This window comes from Mizuhopecten yessoensis, unplaced genomic scaffold, assembly GCF_002113885.1.
Source record: "Mizuhopecten yessoensis strain PY_sf001 unplaced genomic scaffold, ASM211388v2 scaffold11181, whole genome shotgun sequence".
NCBI lineage: Eukaryota > Metazoa > Mollusca > Bivalvia > Pectinida > Pectinidae > Mizuhopecten > Mizuhopecten yessoensis.
This window is the reverse complement of record NW_018408920.1, coordinates 977,641-1,000,644: the sequence shown is the minus strand read 5'-3', so window position 1 is coordinate 1,000,644 and position 23,004 is coordinate 977,641. Positions and strand designations below refer to the sequence as shown.

The following is a 23,004-nucleotide window of genomic DNA, read 5'->3' as shown; positions in this document are numbered from 1 at the left end:
TACCCGTCGTGCATGACACAGATGGGTCGTTTGATAATTTTGAAACACTAGAAGATCTTGACGTTGAATCTAACACCTATATATCTTGACCAGCATCTTTTTCAGAAGTTTTTGTTATCTTTTATTTTTATTTTTTCCAAACAAGTCTTTCAAAAATATATCTTGTGTTCCTTCCACCATTGTGCTGTGGCTGGTACAGGGAAACAGGAACATTAAGTGCAGTACACTAATTTACTCTGCACCAAAAGTATTGTTAGTTTAGTATTTTATTATCTAAAATATTCAATTAAGTTTGAACACTTAACAATTTATAAAAACTATATATATATATTCTAAAAATGATTATTTGAATCTAAATAAACAACCTTAAGGGTTTTTGTTAGTAAACGGAGCAAAGTATTTGATAATTTGAAAAAGAATGAAAATGAATTAAAATCTTGGTAAGTTTATCATGCTTTCAACAGCAGAATCCATCCACAATAAGTTTTGAGAGCTTTATAATAAATAAAGCAACATTTTCAAATTCATTATGTTTCTATGTGATCTGTTGAAACATAAAACTTTTTAAACATATTGTTTGATGACAATGAGTTTCAATCACAGAATGTTAAAGTTTTGTTTTCAGTTTATTGAAATTAAGGAAATGTCAGCAATCCAAACTTAATAAATTCAACCGATTTAAAATTGATTGACAACCAATCATTTCAACTTAGACAGTCTGCTGTGTATCTGGAAGACAATTTTTGAACTATGACCCTATATTCAAAATAGTGACAGAATTGAGGTCAATTTTTTTGTTATATATATAAATATAATGTTTTAAAGCTTTGTTTGGCATATTGAAGTTTTCTGTATTAAATATCAGCTGTTTAGATTAGGTTTGTTTTAGTCACCATATGGAACCCCTCAGACAGATATTGTTTAGGTAGTTGTTACTCCTCATTGTTTACATGTGTACTTAATTATATTGTTCTTTGTGCAAATAAAGACAATTTTAATTTTCCCAGGTAATAGCAGCTGTGACATTCTAAAACAGGTTGACATATGCCAGTGACACTATGATATTACATTGTGACAGTTTCTTTAATAATTAACTTAATCAGTTTTCATAAATATTAACAGGTAAATATATAAATTATATTTTAAAAAAAATTGGCATGTGGTACTCAATTCAAGATTTCTTAACAATTCAATTATTATTTATTTAATCACCAGAACCCCCCCCCCCCCCCCCCCCCCCCCCCCCCCCCCCACTTTTAATGAAGAATGAAAGAAGAGCTTTAATTTTAACAGGTGTGCCAAAAAAAAGTTGTGATTCTTAAAATGACAGGTGAAGGGGCTAATTAAAGCAAACAATCAGATTATAGCTGACGAGATAATCTCTCTTGATCTAAATCATTTTGTAAGATACGGTCAATTATTTTTTTATGAAAGTAAACAAAGTCTAATTTATTTGCCAATTTTTCTCAAACAAGATTACCGGTAATAAAAATATATGGGAAACTGAAGTATTATTGCTACCTTTTTTTCAACAGTTTTTCTCATAAATGTACAATTTTTCTAGACCAAATGAAAATTAAATAAATAATTGAGAAACTTAATATCCATTTGTTAATGAAAATACCTGTTCGTGTGAAAACCTTTATGAAATATTTCATTTGCATATAACAATTGAAATAATTGACCTCAAATTTCGCTACATTGGTTTTCTGGAGGCTAGAAAACATGACGATCATGACTTGGGACAAACTATCAAGATCTAAGTGAGTTTAAACCACAATAAATATTCATTGAGTGAAAAATCTTCTTGGGATTATCTGATGAAAACTTGGCGACAACTTCAGATTTGAAGCTGTATGAACATGCTGTGGGGCATCGGTCAAGATGTTCAAGATATTTCCTTAATGCATCGTCATGCAGACGTTCCTTTCACGAAAAGGGCTACATTAGTTTCTGGACATGGTCAATAGAATCCACTTCATAAGAAATTTGTCACACGGTCAATTCACCGATTTCAATTACAGTTCAGTCAGTGGTATAATTGACCACTTCATAAAGATGAAGATTTCTCTCATCAAACTGACCACAAAGAATAACCAAACACGAAATCATGTTTAAGAGTCCTCCAACAGCAGATGTACATATCTACAAGTCAACTGGAGGACGTTAGAACGTGGACATTATCTTAAACAACACCATAGATACAAATGACAATTAATAGTCCTTTTATAAATAAAACAATCGGAATATCCTTGATTTTTTTTCTGTTATTACAAATGTACATGAAATATGTCAGAGTTGATTTCAAAACGATATTTTTATATACAAAGCCATCTTCACAGAAATTCAAAAACAAAAGTAAAACTAAGAGTATCAAATCCTGAAGCTTGATCATTCATGAAGTAATTTAATATCACAATAACTTATTTTTAAGATATCAGCCTCACCAAGTTTATACAGAGGACAGTTTTCTGCTACATTCTAGTCGGTATAGTAACTAAATACTACTAGATAGACTTTTAAATCCTCTACCTGTAGCCTACCCCGACATACTGCTGCCAGCTCCCATCTCTATACAATCTTTCCGTTTCAAGGAAGATTTTATTTCAGATTTACTGATGAATAAATATCCTGATTCGTAACCAAACACTTGATCTGTGGTTTCTCTTTGAAGAGATTTACAAACGTCTTAACAAGAACGTTTGTTTATTATGATACCTATCTGATGTAGCTGTAAAAAGTCTTTTTAAAAGCATTAAATACACAAACAGTTAGATCGGAACCTAACTAAAAGTTGTTTAAAGTCAATCTCAATATTTTACTCCATTATTTAACACAATGCACTACATGTAGCTTCCAACTCTAGAAATTGCATTTTAAGAAAAATATCAACAGAGAACACGTTTAAATCTTTTGAATTCAACGTTACATCAATTCAGTCTGAATGATCCTAATGTTTACACATTTCATACTGATGTTTACTAGTTCTGGAGAATTACGATATTAACGAGTACCTAAAAACCTCTAAGTAATTCTCAGACTTCTTAAATCTTCCGCTCTTTCATCTTAATCTGAAAAGTTGATGAGATTACTTATGAAATAAAGACAGATTATTACAGGGTTAACTTTTGGTACGTTTTTAAAACGTGCGTGTGCCGATGACTACAGGGTTTCTTATGCAGACCAAAAAATACAATAAGCATTATCAAACCAGATTAATATTGATTTCAAAATGGGATTTGTCTTAACGGCTAAACTTCTCTAAATCCATTATGTTTTATGTTTCACCGACCATGGGAGTTGAAGCAAGTGTAAAAAATTTGATGAATACATATTGTAGGCCTACAGATATTAATCTATAATGGCCACTGAGCGGGTATGACTCATATACCTGTGTTTTTGTACATAGACACTATTAATATATCATCATAACAATGTGCCATATGGATTAGTAGATAATCTGGATTACCTGATCAACAGGTAGCTTAAACAGGTAAACCCGAGTCTTAAAGCCCTCGGTTCAAAAGCGGTGGATCTTAAAGCGTGTGGGAAAATAAACTATGAACACCATATAAGGTCATGTATTAAAATTGAAATTAAGAAGTTATAATATATGAACAAAACAATATGAACTTGTATATTCAGCTTAGTTGTTTTAAATATATTTTATGATCTAAAAAACCCAAGAACAGACGCAATTATTTCTAGGACTTATTTTCCAACAAATGCTTCCAGAAAATTTCTGTTCTCTACAATTCAAATTTTACAACATTTTTCAGAGTTTTTTTAGACACATTTCTTCAAATTTTACATTCACATTTTTGCTACAATTCAAAAAAATAAATATTTCACAATTTCTATTGTGAGTTTCAATTCACATTTTCATTTCAAACTTTAAACCATGCACTAGCATCTGTTGGTCTTAACTTTAAGGTCGGTCATTTTCAGTTAAATGTACTTTCCTTAACATAATAACTTGACCAATAAATGACCAGTGGGTAAGTAGAGCATTACAAATGACCACCCTTAATAAAGACACCACTTTGCATGCACAGGTGCATCGATAAAGATGTTTACAAAATCAAAGTGTATAGTCAACTTAAAAAACCCTTAAAACAACATTTTTTCCTAATTTGAATCCATTTCAATTTCTTTCTAAAAGAGAAAACACTGCATGAAAACATATTCCAAATCAAGAAAGCTATAATCAGATAAAAAACAACAACTTCACCACCTAGCTGAAAATTTATACAAATAATCAAAATATAAACTATATAATGTTTAAGCTAACAAAACATTTCCTAGACAGGTTAATTAACTGGTTTGATGGACTCCGGGTCTATATGATAATACTTCTGATCCTCAGGAGTTTTACTAATTACAGGTGAGAATGCAGGTAAAAATACAAGCTTTACTCTTAAGTCGGCCTACAGCTGACAAGATGGGTGATAGAATTATGATAGCAAGATACAAGTGATGGGATTATATGATAACATTTCTGATAAATTCAAGTCAGACAGACTGCAATCAATTTGTCTAGCCAGTTCCATCCATACTTTAATATAACTGCATATCTCTAATAAACCAAGTTATTGATATTTTGAGGTTTTCATTATCCACTGAATATCATAAATGTACACAAGAATAATAAATCTTATTCTGTATCATATCCACAATCATATCTTTTAAGATCACAAACCATCAAAACTGAAACATTTATATACAGATGAAAATATGATTTTCTTTCAATTCATAGATATCTGGTCCATACATGTAAGTATTACAGAGGGCCTCCTGTATTGTTGAAGGTATTTTAAACAAGAATTTGATATAAAACAAAATTATTTTGAAAAAAAGTCAACATTAAATATAGTTCTTAATAACATTCTTACCTTATTTTTTGTCCCAAAATAGTTAATCCTGTTGGAATATCCCACATGTGTTCAAATCAAAGACACATAAGAAATTCGCAGATTTCATTAAATTAACTAATAACCAATTATTTCTTGATTAGCATCTATACAGTATGTCTTTAATGTACGACGAACAACAGCGTGTCAGATTTGGGCTGGCTAATCACATATATGTATATCAAATATTCGTAATCCGTAGTTTATTATGACCTTAAGCTTCTTCAAACCAATCACCTCGCATGGAAGCTTCTGTCAAAATCCGGGTGATAGAAATGTTTACCGATGGATTTTCTCACCACAGGTAAGTCAAGAGCTTCCTTAACCGCCCAGTGTGTTAGGCATTCGGAAATCTCAAAGTGAAATCAGCATTATTAATCTTCCGGTGAAAGTTAATAATCAATGAATGTACAGATGATTACTAATAAGTAAACTAATCAGATTGTGTCCATGCATACACTGTTTGTTCGGACATGTAGTGGTCAAGACTGACCACCAAACACAAAAGTAAGGATCTATACTGGACAACAGGAGAAAAAGCTGTCACAGATTAGTAGTGTAACAGGTGACACATGTACAATGACACGGCATGGTGTCATATGTTCTGTGTAGATTATCGTCTCTTAAAGTCGTATCAGCAGTAAAGAAAAATATCACTCATTATGTCATAATACGAAAATTCTAGACTTGACTACATGAATAATCCATTGTTTGGTAGATTAAATATATAAGGACTGTATGAAAGTCATAATTCAGTAATCATTTTTTGAAGTGATTTGGCAATAAAGGTAATAGATTATGTTATGTAACAATAAAGGATATAGAACGGTATGTTATGTAATAATACTATAAACTTTTTTCTTTACTGAAATCAAATCAAATCAATTATCTGTGATTTGGAACTCTAAAATAGAAATGTATGAAAAGTCACATCAAGAAAAATATTTTGTGCAAGTCTAATGATAATCCTAATTGTATCCTTGTTTTGATTACATATAAATGAGCTTTCTGTTGTAATATTGCAACTGTATCGATCATGATTTAAAAAGGGAAAATATCACAAAAGTGAAAATTTTCTTTTGATTTTAATATCAAATAATGGTATTTTTAATTGTGTGGAAAATTCTGCTATAAAGTTGAAAATGTAACTTTTCAGAAAATGGTGTGTAAAGTTGAAAATGTGACATTTTTTGAAAAATTGTGTTTAAAAGTTCTGTAACAAAGAAAGATGAAAGAAATACTTGAAAGTGAATTAAAGACATGCATCAATCATAGAAAAAATATAACATGCTTTGTTTGTGTCTGCTTATAGGTACAAATTTACATTTTGGCATATAATGATCAATAAGTTCAATTAAAACTTTCGTAGATCAAGAAAACTATTACCAAAAAGGTGTCAATACCCTACCTTAATCTCTCAGCTTTTGGTATGAAATCCGGTCAACATGCTTAAATTTTGAAAATGATTCAAACCTTACTCACGTGCACCCTTACAACCCCTGGTCTCTCGGTGTAATGTCAGAAGTAAATTAACTCTGAACATTTGCTTTTCTCCTGCCTGCTATTGGAGGTCCCTAATTTGGGTGTTAATGTATACAAACATATGACACTTTGAACTTATCCAGGTAAGAATTTATATAGAACCTGTGAAATTTGACCCTGCGAAAGCTAACAAACATAGGTGTCCGAGATGTCTCCGCAATTAGGACAAATACTTTGTGACATAATTGAGTGAAAGAGAATGCAGTCAGCCAGGTAATGAAGTTAGAACACAGGTAAAAATACAATTAACATATGTACCTGGAGAATAATCAATACAGGTAAACCATAATGATTGAAACATGGGGAAAGGTGTTTGTTTCTTTAAATAAAGGTTTTGTATCATCTACAGGTGTTTATACAAGTAATTAAGTTCTGCATGGACAGACAGGATGATAGAGTTGACTTAGAACTGACCAATGTTTGTCCAGGTATTTGTGGTCAGAATGGAGGCGGCATGGATGGACAAAGGCAGATAAAGAAACAAACTGGACAATGGAACAGGGGAAGCAAACATAACAGCTGACCAGTAAAATGTAACCAAACATCTAGAAAACTTGACAAAGGGACAGTGGACACACGCGAATGTAACTGTAGGCAAGAAACGACAACACTGGAAACAGATCAGTCAGTTTGAAATTGAAAGGTTAAAATTGATAATTTTTTATTTTTGGTTGTAGTTTATATATATTTTTAGTTTTTCTCATTGATGGCCAAGCCTGCCATTGAAAGTTTAAAGCAATTCCCTACCTTTCAAAAGGTAAAACTGTTTAATTTTTGAAAACCAATCAATGCTTTCTACAAATGGATGCTAACCATGCTTTTGTCCCTACTTCACTCAATTAAAGTTTTAGAGTGGGCATAGCTTGACCACCCCGCTTGACCAGAGGGAGTGTGTTTATAAACTTGATGCTAACTTTATACAAACAAATAGCCATTATCATCAGAGAGACACTTTAAATGTATTCTATGTACCGCAATATTCAGTACTGCAAATGAAGTCAACATAGACTGAAAGTGACTCATGCCCCATCTAAGAGTGAAGACCACTGACAAAACTGTCAGATTGTCATACATTGTAACCCACTGTCACACAGTACACCTGTAACCCACTGTCACACAGTACATTTGTAACCCACTGTCACACAGTACACCTGTAAACCACTGTCACACAGTACACCTGTAACCCACTGTCACTGAGTACACTTGTAACCCACTGTCACACAGTACACCTGTAACCCACTGTCACACAGTACACTTGTTTATTTATTTATTTTTTACAACATCTTACCTAACCAAACAAGTAACTCTAACTCTGACTGTACGACTGTCACAACACCTGTCTCCTATAGATAATCCTTCACCAGAAATCGCCATCTTCTTGTTTTACTTTTTACTGTCAGACTAAAATACCACACCTTCATTCAAGGTCAAACTGATGACCTTAAGAAAGTGGTCATGTTTCGCTTTCAAAGTGAAATCTTGGCTGCAAAAGAACAGTACCTTTTTATGGTGTGTAACTTGATGCCCGTCAGTACTCATATGCTTGAGGAACTCTTCTGCTTCGAAGATAGAGATGCTACACCATGTCTCAAACAAAAGTGATGGGTGACCTTAAATGAAAAGAAAATGCACAACATGATGAGCTGAATATGAATAAATGGTGAACAGAAGTAGAGTGGTGAAGGCCCGCCCGCCGGACCTACCACCAGGTTTACAATATCACTTTCAATGAATAAAGAACACACTGGGTTAATATCAAATTTCTATAAAATTATTGTAAAGGTTTATTACCTTAGAAGTAAATTTTATGTTTTGTGTTTCCATAAAAAGACATTCCCTGACATAAAGGAAATTTGTATCACAAAGGAACAAATTATTTGAAAAAAAATGGTTTTATTTTCAAAGGTCTAGCTGTATCTGTAGGTGAAATTTTATAGGATTAAGGCATTATACAGTACATTGGAAAAGAATATTTATATAAAATTCACAGCCAGCCTTCCTGATCATGATATCATTGTATAGTACACTCTTGCATGGTTTGTGAAATTCAGTACTACATAAGCAAATGCAGAACATTTTTTTTCTTTTTCAAATAGCAATCAGATTGCATATTATAGTTGCTTAAATATTTGTGAGGTTTAATTTCCATAAATTTTGCAAGTAAAATGAATCCACCTAAGTTTAAACTGTGTTTTATTGTTATTTTTTTAAACTGTTCAAAAATGTAAAAAGATAACCAGTTTCTGATGTGATTCAGCTACTACTTATACTTAAATCATTAAATTGAAAATGTCATAGATAAAACAATTCATATAAATTCACCAAAAATAAGAAACCCAGTAAAAAAAGGCAATTTCAATATGAAACTTGCATGTTCACTATAAATATTTTCTGGGTCATCTAAAATTGTAATTGGTCACCATGATGACTGACTGGAGCCAGCTTGACCATTACTTGTGTCCACTTGTGAGGTAATTTGGACACTTGACCACACCTAGAGAGGTCGTTGAATGGAGGAGGTGTGACACTGGACTTTAGGATAGTATGTTCCTCTGCTGGACACAAACCTTTCACGTTACCAGTCTGAGCGTGGTCAAACCAGGACTTTCCATTACTACATGGGGTTTTAAGTTGATTGTACATTCTTCACAAACACTCTTATATTATAAAACACATTCTTAACATAGATTAATCAAAGACATAAGAAGGGGTACAGCGCAAAGGATTACATGTTAGTGTCTCTATTGGGGATTGAACCTGGAGTTATCCCAGGTATTCTAGTCTGATATTCTTTACTGAAAACAATTAATTAATTGAGAAAAGAAGTTTCTTTAAAGGCTTTTTCCCCATAAAACAACACATTTCTGATATTATAATGTCTATATTAATGCAGAAAGTCCCAACATGTTGTAACCGCCATTGAAATGTTTCTTTTCTGTTAAATGTGTGTCATTTCTGGTGTTTTCATTTATAGGTTGCTAGGTTGCAGGAATTTTTAGGGAGTTGGATCATTTTGAAATGTAATAACATATCTAACTTAGACAGATTTCATGACACAGCAGATAAGCTAGCTCCCTGCATCATAATCAAGAGGTCTTGTAACAAAATACTCAAAGCTTAAAAATTATAATGAATACATTTCTTTTTAATCTTTTTGCTATAGTAAACTCCAAATCAGAAAATTGTCCAAAAAAATGAAACTCTTCTGTGTTGGAGATATAACACAAGAGCAATGGTATACTCTCTACCTTAAGGTCCAATTTTAAGTAATAAAAACATGAACAGAACATGATACTTTATCCTAATCACACATTTACCTGGTCTAACTTCGCGAGTAATGTCCACAATATTGAGAGACTGTTAGGCAACCACTAACATAAAACTCCATACATCGTACAATGGTGTTCCACTTGGGGTCCTCAACCAAGATACACAGTTCTAACATCCAAGGAGAAATCAACAAAGGGAAAATGGTCGAAAATAGGAAGACTTCCCAGACAGGGAGATAAAGATCAGTACATACATGGACAGACAATCGGTTAGGTAACACCCATACGTCGGGTCAAAAGCCCCTCAGGTAAACAAAAACAAAATCAACTGTAGACAGATCCTGTACAGCAAGATTAAAAGAAGATGGCCAATACAGATGTTATGTCACAGGTAAACATTTAAATAGTAATAAAAGATAAACATCAGTAAATAAAATATGTTGTAAATCAATTACTCCAATCTAGTTGTAGGGTTGTTATACTACACAAAATTCAGCGGAGATTCTCAAAACAGATAATGTTACGTTACCATGTTTAATTACGATTTCACATTCTTTTGTAAAAATATAAATACCAAGATTATCATCTTTATTTATCTAGTATCAAAAGAAAGTTATACATTTTTTTATTCAATTACGAAAACATTCTTGTAAGACATATGATATAATATATATGGTAATTTTATTTTTATCACCAAATAAAACTTGTCATGTAACCATAATTTTGTTTATGCATACATTACATATTTATAATTCTTGATATTAAATTTCACAAATATGTGATGAACATTTTTTTAGTACTGATGTACACAAGCAGATGTAATGAAATTTTAAACATTTTGGAAATAAAATCATAAAAGGTTTAATTTGCATCAATTTCAGCAGGTGAAATTGACGAATTGAATGTTTAGAATAAAAATAAAGCGTGTGTATATGACTTCAGATTGCATTGACTGCAATAAAAAAATCTTGACAGACCATGAAATATATTCACTGGATTTCATTTTGGTCGTAGTAGAGCTTTTCCTTACTTATTTTTATTTCAGAAACTGCTTGATCACAGCAAAACTATGTTATGACAATAAGTCAACAAAGTCTAGAAACGAGTCCAAGACAACTTGTTTTTGATTGAATTGTTTATTTCAGACAGAAAGCAACAGAACAGCTTTGTGTATATGTCACAGTGATCTCAAAGACTCAAAACCCCATATCAGTAAGAAGCAAGGTTTTAAGGCTTAATTGCGTTACCCACTTATCTAAGTTTACTCACCACTAGAATATCAAGTGCGGAGACCCAGATTTCTATATGAAAACACGATCTAACAAGCTCTGTATGTTTTCGGAACTCTTCAAACTTTGATACTCTTGAACCTCGACTGTCGTGGGTCTATTTGCGATGGCAGACAATATACACTCACTTTTACCTTTGATACCTTTTATCTCCGAGACTTCCTTGGTGTAAGACACCTGGTGAAGATGTGCTTAAGTTGAGAAGTGTATTTCAGAGAGTTTTGTCAAAAATTTCGTCTGGACTCTAATTAGCGCCCACTAACTTTAGTAAGCCTACTTGAAACACTTGTCAAAATACAGAGCAAACTTTGCACCAAATCAAATCAAGTTCCTCTCGGAGGATTCTTTTAAGGTTTAACTGTTCAATAAGAACGGTTTCATTATAATAGCCATCAGGCTAAACTACAAATTTTGTTATGCCTCGATTCAATCTTTATTTTTTCCCCATTTCAATTGCGATGAGTGTTTCGTTCTAATGGTTGTCAAACAGAGTTGTAATGTTGCACCCTGGGTGTCGGACTCCACACACAAAAGAGTTCTGACATATCATTTCCTGAAGAGGGTTTACGGACGTGCCACAGTGAGTCTCGCCTTTTAATGTACACAGCAGGTTTGTTGGCGATTTACTTACCACCCCACAGAAACAGCGGGGTCTAAGCATTTCCAATTAATATCATAATAAAAAATTCACCTGCCTCAAACTGCAATATTAATATGTATTTATTTCGATTTCTGTTTACCTGGTTGGATATTCATTTTCATACAGGTGAGAAAACATTGTAAATGTCTTATTAACGAAACCTTGATTTCTGTAAGAACCGAGTACATTGAAAAGAAGACATGTGAAAGCATGTATGAATAAAAGATTCACACAGGTCAGAGGTCAACTGTATATTAGATGTCTGCAGTGAAAGCCATTGCCGATAAAAGCCCACATACTGAGCAGTGGCATAGTGGTTAGCATGCCCGGGTGTCAAGTCAAAGGTCATGAGCTTAACTTGGCAGGTGAACTTCCAGTCTTAAAATCTTGCCTAAATTTTACAAAGCCATAACATGATGGGTGGAAATGTAATGGAAGCTAAAAAAAATACCCTGGATTTCAATTTTCTTTAAGAAAATTTAGGAATAAAAACAGAGTGATACTTCCTAACATCCATAGAAACTAAATCTATACACTCACACAGAAAAGTACATTCACAAAAACCAGTCAAACACATCATTTAAACCAGATCAGGGTCCAATTCAAATACATCATTTAAACCAGATCAGGGTCCAATTCCAACACAGTGACTCCCAACTTCCTGAATGCATTTGTTTCAGTACCATCAGTAAAATTATACCCTTTATGCTAAAAAGCTGCTGAAACAGGCCGCCTGATAGGTTAATAAATAGAATTTCAATATCAATATTTTGAGGTTACGTCATATGAAAAATAGAATTTCAATATCAATATTTGGAGTACATCATATGAAAAATAGATCATAATGCATTTGACAACCATAAACAGTGATTATGCAGACATGATAAAAAAATATTAGATTCCCTGTGTTTTTTCTCAAAGGAAAATAACGAATTTCAATAAGGACTTTATAGGATGGAAGCTTAGGGTCTGTCAGTTTTAAATGATTCCAAAACATAATTCACAAATGTTGTCGAAAATGCAATCTCCTGAAGATCTAGAGGTAGTAAACACTATTATTAAGTAGATTGCCTATTTCAAATACCAACATCTTCTATTGATAAAAAACTGACAGTTAGCTAGCGAAAAGGAGGAGGCCTACTACCTAGGCATTTTTTATTCCAAAACCTTTCACAGAACAGGGGCTTGTTCAGATAATCATAGCTTGTCATTTTAAACGTGTCTGAAAATGATCTGTTTTGATTGGGTGCTGCTGGATATTAAACAGTGTCAACAAATATGAATATAACTGAAATGCGTTATATTCCGTACAGGACAATATGCAGAACAAACACACATCGTGATCATTAAGTCCGCAGGAGACAGATTTCATAGTTATAACCCAACGTTTATTTTCTTAACCTGATCGCAAATCTAACCAAGAGCTACACCCTATTGACGGTCTTAATAGCTAGCTTTCTACTGAGTGACCTACGACAAAATAATGCTGAAATAACACGGTGGAAATACATTTGTTGGCATTTCTTCTGATCAATTGAGTCGAGAAATTACCGATTTTATCTTTTGTTAATTTTTGACTGGTGTTTTTACTAAAGACCTCCAACTGTCAACTGTATTATGTCAAATTCAATTTTAAAAAAGTTCTCAAAGTTACAGGTTTGTTAATTGCTGAGGAAGGTAAAATTCTTTTTCAATCTTTAGGTTAAATTCTGATTTAGTAAAAAAAAAAAGATAAGACATATGAGTGAGATGTTTTAATATTTTTACAAATATGACCTTTTCAATTCATTCATTTCTGACAAGATTTGTCATTGTATCTGAATTGCAGTTCTTTTCAGACAGAAATGATTTAAAATGCATGGTTTTTACATGGATATTTAGAATTCACTCATAGACTTGAATTCAAGATTTTACTATTCAACAAACTTACTGAAGCATATGGGCATCCATAAGTATTTCATGGCCATATATATAGGTTACAAATTTGTTTGTAAATATTCAACAAAATTTAAATGTGTATAACTCAAGTAACAGTCTGTTTCATACAATCTCTACATACCTCAGGTATAACTGTATAAGCTTTTCACTGCTTATTTTATATCTACCTAACTAGACATTTTCTGAAAAATATATGAAAATATCTACAAAAGAATTGAATTCCAATTCTATTTAGCAAAACTCACCAATGTATAGGAGACTTTTTCAAAGCAGTAGAGGCTGAAGGGGTCAAAGGTCAACAAAGATGGCTATGTTCCCGATTGTAGAACTAACAAAGATGGCCTAACCTTTCCATCACTTAGTAGTCTGGTTGACAGTTCTAAGTTTTTGCAATGTCATAAGGAATTTCATTGGTTAATCACAACAATATGTACATGATATTTTACCAGGACTGAACCTAAATACAAACATGTTATATATCACAATGGACGGTCATAATGTCAAAGAGAACGAAACCTTCCTTATATTGTATTAGTTCCTGTTGTTGTAGTTACAGACAAACCACTTCTATAGACTTCTAACTTCCTTACATACTGTATCTTACAGACAGAGCAGATAAGTTACAGAAGACAACAGAGATGGCAGTGCATCCTTCCTTGTAAGTGATCTGAATGTACTGATGATACACCAGCAATAAAACATTCCTGGTATCCTAATCTGTAAGCATATGGAGCAGCCACGGCTCAGATTTCCAAGATGAAATATTGAAAAAAAATATGCTTCAACTTATAAGCAAACAGCAGTAATCATGACAGTCAGATGTCATACATGTATGTTTCTTAAAAATATTTTTTATCTTATTAAAGACAATTTCTTCATGAACTATGTTACTGTACTTTCTACATAAAATGTCACTGAATAAATAAAATAGCAATAAACTTAGTTAATTAAATCAGCTGTCAGGTAGGTATATATAAACGGCCATTAGTTAGCTTGTCCCCTAATTGTTCTGGGCAGGTGAGACTGTCATCATAATATGAATTATGAGTTTTACTACTGCATAAATCTCTCACAGCTGCCAGGCATTTTTAAAATTAATTAAGATTTCTCGGTATGAAGAGATCTGCATATTCATTTGATAAGCATTACTTCGCCTACATATGAAGGTATACCGTCTATTTTAGCTGGATCACTAAATCCTGCATATTTTTGGTGACACTTTTGCCTAAAACCTGTCTAAATTGACACTCCCAACTGACATTTTCACAAAATTGGCTTTTTCAACAAATACTTGTCTAAAGTGACACATACTACGAAAAAAAATGTTCACAAAATTGGTCTTTCCAACTACAATCTGCCTGAATTGACTATCCCAAATAAAACCTACTTTGTATCTATTGATGCTTACTCAAACTCAAATTGGTCTGAGCTAATGATCAATATCATTTCCATGTTGACAGAAACAGATTGGTCAGCTGCATTCCACTGCATGATCGTAGGAGGCAATTGTTCTTCTGTGTCTCCCACTTAGGGGACCTAATAAAAGCCATGCAATCACAGATCTGCCGCACTCATCGTATGATTTGGGATTTGTTTTATTTGTGTTTCCTCCCTTTTGTCTTTATCCTTTTAACTGTACATAGTGCATCAATTAGCACACCTTGATACTTAAACCATTTAGTTTGTCTGTGTCATCTTGTACGATATTATTGTGCTGATATGGGCTGTTATTAAAATATTACATCATATACAACGATGCTCTAATTGCAAACAAACACCTGTATTAAGTATGACACTAAAAACTAGAACCTGTTTAAACTGACATCTTTTACCTTAATCCTGTATACATTGAAATAGAAAAGTTTTATTTGGAAAGCCTTGAAGAAGTACAAGGAGAATAAGACCAGGTGTTCCAGAAGAGTAAGCATCTTCTGCTTCATTGACCCGTGACATCCACAATGTAAATCTAGGTCAGAGCCATATCCTTATAGCAAGTACGAACTGACACTTCAAAACCCTATAAAAGCTGTTTAATCTGACTTAACACTTTAAAACCTGTATAATATGACTTAACAATATAAAACCTGTATAATCTAAATTCACAATATAAAACCTGTATAATCTAAATTCACAATATAAAACCTGTATAATCTGACTTCACAATCGAAAACCTGTATAATCTGACTTCACAATATAAAACCTGTATAATGTGACTTTACAATGTAAAACCTGTATTTATCTGGCATCATTACATAAAACCCATATAATCTGACTTCACAATATAAAACCTGTTTAATCTGACATCACAATATAAAACCTGTATATAGTGACACTGATGATTTAGCAATGATACTTTAACAACAATTACATCTGATAAACTGGAACCTGTCTTATCTGACACCTCAATTCACAAAAATAAATCTCCCATAAGTCTTATTAAGGATGTACACCTCTGAGAAGTCAAAAATTTCCTGTAATAAACTTTTTTTCTTATATGGATTTTTGGAAAAGGGAGTAAATGGCATAGTAGGAAATGCAAAAAAAACATATGTCCGTGTGCTCGTTTTTGTGCTATAATCGGTCAAAGATACCAATTTACCACAACATGTGATTTTAGGTGATTTTTTGGGTTTTGACCACTTGCAGAAGAAATTCATGCAATTTCTTCCAAGTGTGTTATCAGATATGTATAAATGTTTGTAGAATTGTTGAAAATATTATTTTCTTTTAAATTATGGAAGTAAAATTTCTTAATCTTATTGATTTAACTTGAAAAGCCGATTTTAGTTACCCCTACCCCCTATTTTTTAATGAAAAAATACTCATTTTTTACCATTTTTTTACAGATTGAACGCTTGATATAAAAAGTTTTGGTATTTAACTTTTTTTAATATTTAATGAATTAAATGAAAACGTGTTTCTCTTTCTAAAACATCTACAAAAATGGGGGGTCGGTGTGCTGCTTTTTTTGTCCCATTATCATTTGTGTTATTTTTTAGTTTTTTCGGGGTCAAAAATCAAAAGTGCTTCAGTTACACTAAATACGTAAAAAAAATATCAATAATGTATAATTTTCCAGTTTGTTGCATATTATTTTTATCATATTGAACATTATAAAGTTGTACAGTAAAAATGAACCTGCTACAATTAAATATGGCGACACAATGACAATTTAAGTGATCAATCAGGTGCCAAAAAAGGTGAAAATTTGGCCTTTTTTGAAGCACAAGATTTACGCAATAATACACATTTTCACAATGGCCGCCGAATTGGTAATTTTTTTAAATTCTTGTAAAAAAAGTTCTACAAACAACAGGCATCTAGTTTTTTGACATATTTTTCAGATGCGTGTTTGCTAATAAACTTGATCATAAGTTGTTAAATATTACAAAAACCCATTACACCAGATCAAAACGAGACTTGAACGTGATTGAAACCTCAGAAGAGTACATCCTTAATATTTACTGTCATAAATATTTGCAGAAGTGTCATCATCTTACTTCGGCCTCAACGGCCGATTCCAACTGACCGCTGGTCAGTTACAGGTAATTGATCCATTTGATAGTGTAACATGCCAGGAATCAAATAATTGTGTAAGACTGCCCTCACCTGTCCAATGCTGAATAAGGAACAACGCTGGTTAATTAATTATTTATTCCTGAGCTTAACGAGTTCTGGACATTTGGCCACACATAAACAGGAGTTTATTTATATACAGGTGTTTACTAAATAAAACAGCTCTTTAAATGGTCTAAATGTAGACAAGAGTTCTGTCACCTAAATGAATACAATAAAAAACCCTTATTATTTCTCAAAGAAATAATTTTCTAATTTCCAAAATTACCTTTTGAATGAAAAAAACATTAGTGAAAGTATACAGACTAGGTTAGACATAATCAATAAGAATGTTTATAAAGGTAAACTTGACCAATGGCTAAAATAAACATGTAGTGGACATTTCTCAGGAGAACTCATAATGGAAATATTGACCACCGATATCGGCGACACATGGATGAAAGTTTACACAAACTTGGTAACTAATCTGATATATTGGAAAATATATATATATTTAGATCAATATTTGAATCCACTTTCACTAATGTTCGAACACATGTCACCCTTGCTTAACTAAACACTATGTGTCGTCAACAAACAAATGGAGAGAAGATTAAAAAACTGTTTATTAGATCCCCTGTATTAAAGACAAAAATCTTTTAACAAATAAGTGAAATTTTTACATGGATATGTGGGAAATCTACTGGAAACTCTGTTTAACCTGAAAATCAGTTTTGTATAAAGACCCAAGAACTTATGCAAATAATTCTGTGTAAAATGAACCTGTATAATATGACAACCTGAATAACTGAAACAATTTGTAATTTGACAATCTGTATAATCAGACTACCTGTATAATATGACAATGCATGTGACAATATATATTAGCCAATCAAAACTGTTGGTGCAAATGGTGTTCAGTTTAAACAGGTTTCACTGTATAATGTCAGGAAGGTGTTAGAAAGAGTATGGTAGAAACCAGTACTAGTGCTGTTTGATTTTTAAACTAAAATTATAACATCATCACAAAGTCTAGTAATTATAAAAATAATCATAATAAAATTGACAAACAAATCTATTGTTTATATAAATATCCACTAAAAGTTATGATTTATACAAGCTGAAAAATATTGTACATATTTGTTTTTTAGAATAAGAATGAAAATTTGAATGAAAAAAAATACAAGATTCTTAGAGTATCTATCAAATATCAAAATATCTAAAAATAAAGCAGATACTTATAAATATGATCATTGTAGATTCAGAGGTCTGTTTTCTGTGACCTTTCTTTCAACCTTAATAAACCCTTGGAGGTCATGTACACACAAATTGGCCAGACTGACCCCGTAAAATATAGACTGTATTTTTTTTTATATACTGGCCATTAACATATATACAACGTCAAGTCTTATAATGCAAGGTTTAAATATACCACAATATCAAGACTCCTCACAGAATATATCTCTCACACAAAAAGGTCAAAACTAAATCTTTGTAAACACTAAATACCTCGACAAGCAACATCTATTTTCCCCTACAATAATTTATATACTGCCTAGCTTTAGTCTGTGTATTACGTGTGATAAATGGACCGCCCCGTCTTCTGACACGGTGAAGGCGTCCATTTGTATTTAACCATCGTTTTCTAAAAGACATAAAAATAGTACACCTGGTAATTTTAACATTTTTCTAACACCTTCATTTTCTTTAAAAGCAAAACATTTAGAAAGAACCAAATATTAAAAACATTTCTGACAGTCCTTAATTCTGTCCGCTTAAAATTTGAGGTCATTTCTTAGTGACAAACGCTGTCATTGTTTTCACGTATTTTCTACCATATAACAGTGTTACGATAATAACAACCTTTCTGATAAAATCTGTGAAACCTGTTTAGAGTCACTGGCATGAGCCGGATATTTGATGACAATGATCAAACTGTTTTGTGAAATGTTTCACCTTAAAGCTCGATGAAAGTTTAAATGTCTAACCTTAGCTAATCACTCAATTCATCCGTCAGAAATATTGTAGACAATTTACTGAAACTTAACTCTGCCTGAGAAATTCTATATCACCATCAAAAACTGTTTCAAACAGGTATATATTCATACAAAAAAAAAAAAAAATGACATTTGACAAATCTCTTAAATAATAACAAGTTGATAACAGATTATTGTGTCAAATAAGACAAATTTTACTCATTACTCAATAAGCTTGTTTAAGCAAAATGCAGGTGATGTTTATTTCTTTGCATAAAATGGCATTAGAACCAAGCAAAAAAGAAAAAAAAGTATCCAAAAATAAAAATGGTTCTGAAAACCCTATTTTGGATTAAGTTCACAATTTACATCATTTTACATGTGTACAAGATAGTTACCTTCAATGATATCTACGGAGTAATTCCCAGCTTGAATCACAAAATCATGGAATCTACTAACCGTAACGTATATCACAACACATACATATACACAACACAGTGTAAGTCTATACCATGGTACAGGTAGGCTACATTGTAGTAAAGCTAGTAAGCTAGCCAGATATAGGCTCCGCCCACAGTCAGTCGGTCACAGGTGCCCGAGGCTAAAGCTGTCACGTTACAATAGCCAGGACACAGATCAGGTAAAATTCACAGGTGATCTGATTAGAAACAAGCATCCTAGTTCATCCGATACAGGTATACTTATTACCAAAGGGGGCCGATTTATATAGAAATCTCAACAGGTATTAGAAAGTTATTCAAATGCTTTTATTATGGCTTTTAAAATTGGTCACTGAAAGTTGTAGGTAATATATCATCTATGCTTAAAATGCTTCTTTATTTTCTTATATGACAATTACTATTATAATTATATTACGATAATATTCGACAATAAAACCCCAAAAAATTGCACAGTTGAGAAACTATATGAAAATAAGTAGAAATCTCCAGCATCTTCATGTAATCAATGTCTATATATCCTCAGAAATCTTGATAGGTTTAAAAAGTGGCTCTAAAATTATTTAAAAGATTATTATGTTTCATCATAACAATTTCCAAATTTAAAAACAAATATTTGTTAAAGAAATATTGAAACATACAGATATATGTTGATTTCAATTTTATTTAAAACATAAAATCCATTTCATGTAGTCATTTCCATGAAATATTTTCTAGTACTGTAAAAGTCGTAAAAGGAGTTTTCTTTTATAGGCTAAATATATTTTACAAATGTTTGATAAACAGGTTAAAATAATGCATTTCTCTCCTTCTGTGGGTTTTCAGACTTATTGATGTAGAACATTTTCATCCTATATCAGATCATTAACCAAAAAATTGTCATTTTGGAGTTTATTTTAATTTACTACATGACGTGGTGTTACCCAATGAATTTTCTCGTACTTTTCACAGAGACCTTCTGTATAGCTTTTTCATTGTAGAAAAATATTGCAGCAATTTCTCACCAAACCTTGAAAATATATATATTTTGACAAGAATACCTATACACAATCAGAGCATATGACGATACTGTTACATTTAATGTAAACTTTTTTTAAATTTCTTACTTTCAATTAGAGAAAATAAACCCACTTTGATTCGGCCCCAAGTATACCCTCACACAAAGTCAGTTACATAATCTGAAAATGGATCAATGAAGTTAATTGAATGTACTTTGGTACAGGATTTTGGTAATGATGTGAAGATAACATATTCTCTGAATGACTGGACAAAATTTAAAAAACAACTTTTGAAGGACAATTTTATGCTGCCTTTACTGTAACATATTACCCTTCATTTCCAAAAGAGTTCTGCACTTTAAAATCTGTCAAACATCTTTTATGAGTAGTAATTAGGACTTTTTAAGACTTTTAAGATGTTAAAGGGAGATAACTCTAATTGAAATCACATGTATTATAAGGTAGCATATCTCCTTAATACAACCTTTCTTTTATCAGATACATAATGCATTACGCAGACAGCAATTACATGCTACATTTCAATTAACTCAAAAAACATCAATTGGTGATGAATTTATGTTTCAAATTAAACTGCATGAAAATCACTATACTATAAGTTGTTTTTTTTAAGTGAATTTTTAAAACTGAAAGACAAAATATACACAGTCTTAACGCACTAGGACATATAAAGACAAAATATATGCATAGCAAGTCATCCAAACACAATAGGACTAAATCTAGGACAGAATCCAATATACGAGGGCAAAAAATCATGCATGTTTAGATGTACACAACACATATGTTTAGATGTAAACAACATGTATGTTTAGATGTACACAACACGTATGTTTAGATGTACACAACACATATGTTTAGATGTACACAACATGTCTGTTTAGATGTACACAACACGTATGTTTAGATATACACAACATTTCTTGGGGGATAGAAATGAATGAATACCTATATCCACTTTTGAAAACCTTATAGTATAATGATGATCAAGGTGGAGACATGCAGTTTTAATATCAGGTATGTCTTTAGTAGAATGTTTACATTTCCTCAAAGATAAAATTGTAACATTGTATTGACTTTTTGTATGTAATACGAACATAAGCTAGCTCACTTCGAAAACTTGATACAAAAAAACCCAATTAATTTCATCTTGATTTTTCAAACAATATTTGGCATATATGTCAATAATTAAAAATACACAAATAAATCTAATATACATTTGAGAAAAACTTACCCTGATTAAAGTCAGGCTGAACCTGCACACTGCGAGCTTGGTTTATTGTTTCTTTACAAACTAAAACAAATCTAAATCTTGTTAAGCAGGAAATGTTGACATGCCATAGGAGGTATTTAATTCTTCCTTCTTTACAGTTGTCTTTCAAACTTCCTAAAATTTTAAACTATGACAAAGTTGATGCATCTTATGCTAACCTGGGGCTCCTATTTCAGATGGGCAGGGCTGATTATTAGGTAACTCAAACTTTCAATCTCACTGGTGATAAATTTTAACTTCCTGGACAAGCCATGTCTGACACTTATAGAATTCTATTCCCTGTCAGCATGTAAGAAGAAATACAAACTTCATTTCATTAAAATTAAATTCAAGATCTTATTTGATTAAAATACTTATTTATCAGATTTGAAATTAAACATTAAAAATCTGTAAATGTATATTTAATTGACGGACAACAAACAGAAAGTTAAGTCTTTGGTAATTTATTTACCAAACAAGTAAGAATTCATCAAATTAGATTATTTAATTTAAGATTAAAACTGTTGAATTTATTTCTGAAAGAGTAAGAAATTTTCTTGAATTTTCTTTAAGATATATGCAAGCCTAGTAAGGCAAGGTTAGATTACCACAATTGTCTTAAATATAGTACAATTTTTAGATTCATCAGAAAATAAATATGTCTCACAATCATGGCCAAAACAACGTCTATGTTAATTTTACATGCCAAGACAAAAAGCATACAGTTATCGCCGACAACAATTTTAGAAAAGCATGTAAAAATGTTGTGTTGGATTTCTAATTGATCAAACCTGACATAATTTAACTTGTCAATGTGTCATTATAAACACACTAGTGGTCTCTGATTTCAAATAAAAATGTGACTTAATTGACTCTGTTCCTCATTTTCAACTTCAGAGACATTTAATATGATAGTTACATTCTGTTTAACATTTTGAATTTCATTGAATAACAAAAGGAGAGAAGCAACTCCTGAATCAAGGTTTGTATAATTGTATTCATGCCTGTGCTACACTAGTCAATACAGTAATGGAGACCCTAGATATAGAAGTTGCTTCTCTCCTCAATACAGTAATGGAGACCCTAGATATAGGAGTTGTTTGTCTCCTCAATACAGTAATGGAGACCCCAGATATAGGAGTGGTTTGTCTCCTCAATACAG

The 23,004-nt window shown here is 31.9% G+C and overlaps 1 protein-coding gene across 1 annotated transcript in view; it reads right to left on the bottom strand.

Moving 5' to 3' along the window:
* Nucleotides 1-19,639, bottom strand: part of LOC110440407 (protocadherin gamma-B5-like) — a 40,830-nt gene extending 21,191 nt beyond the window's left edge. Inside the window, exons 1-2 of the mRNA XM_021483463.1 lie at nt 19,518-19,639; nt 7,953-8,062 (exon numbers count right to left, since the gene is read on the bottom strand). The gene's annotated coding sequence lies outside the window, so the exon portion shown is untranslated. The remainder of the gene's footprint in view (nt 1-7,952; nt 8,063-19,517) is intronic.
* Nucleotides 19,640-23,004: the final 3,365 nt, after the last annotated feature.